The sequence below is a fragment of the Periplaneta americana genome, unplaced genomic scaffold, assembly GCF_040183065.1.
Source record: "Periplaneta americana isolate PAMFEO1 unplaced genomic scaffold, P.americana_PAMFEO1_priV1 scaffold_24, whole genome shotgun sequence".
In the NCBI taxonomy this organism is placed as follows: Eukaryota; Metazoa; Arthropoda; class Insecta; order Blattodea; family Blattidae; genus Periplaneta; species Periplaneta americana.
The window spans coordinates 234,917-235,534 of NW_027185505.1; the positions used below are offsets into that span (position 1 = coordinate 234,917).

The 618-nt window shown below is 43.0% G+C and overlaps 1 non-coding gene across 1 annotated transcript; it reads right to left on the reverse strand.

Moving 5' to 3' along the window:
* Window positions 1–364: 364 nt before the first annotated feature.
* LOC138693905 (5S ribosomal RNA) lies at window positions 365–483 on the reverse strand. The gene has a single exon (XR_011330590.1). It is a non-coding gene; the product is annotated as a 5S ribosomal RNA (ribosomal RNA).
* Window positions 484–618: the final 135 nt, after the last annotated feature.

Genomic DNA, 618 nt, shown 5'->3' on the forward strand with positions numbered 1-618 from the left:
ATGGAATTTGTACTACCCACTGAAATGTAGTAACTAATGGGATTTTAATTAGCCATATATGTACAGTATATTACATTCTTTACCTAAAATGTCTCTAACTTCTAGGGAGAGCGCGAGGTACGTTCACAATCCCCTGAATACATATTCCCTTCTTCGAGAAAACGCAGAGAAGTGAACCGTCTCATATGAATATGCTACCAGTCATAAGTTTCAATACGGAGCTGCAAGTACTTAAGAATTATCAATTACTCTACAATTATGCAGCGGCGTCATCATCCAAGCTATAGCTGGAATAGGGAAGGGAACATAATATCCCATAAGTCTTATTAGAACACGCTGGAAATAGTGACGTAAAAAAAAAAATCGCCAACGGCACGTGGTGTTCCCAAGCGGTCACCCATCCAAGTACTGACCACGCCCAATGTTGCTTGACTTCGGTGATCGGACGAGAACCGGTATTTTCAACATGGTATGGCCGTTGCCGATGAAACTGCGTAATCTGTAGGCACTTGAGGACGATGGGATTGGGGTGCACTCGATAAAACCTGCACTCGCTCACACACACACGTAAACTGCCTGCTTAGACTCTGTACCTAAATTACCAAGCTCGTTGGATGT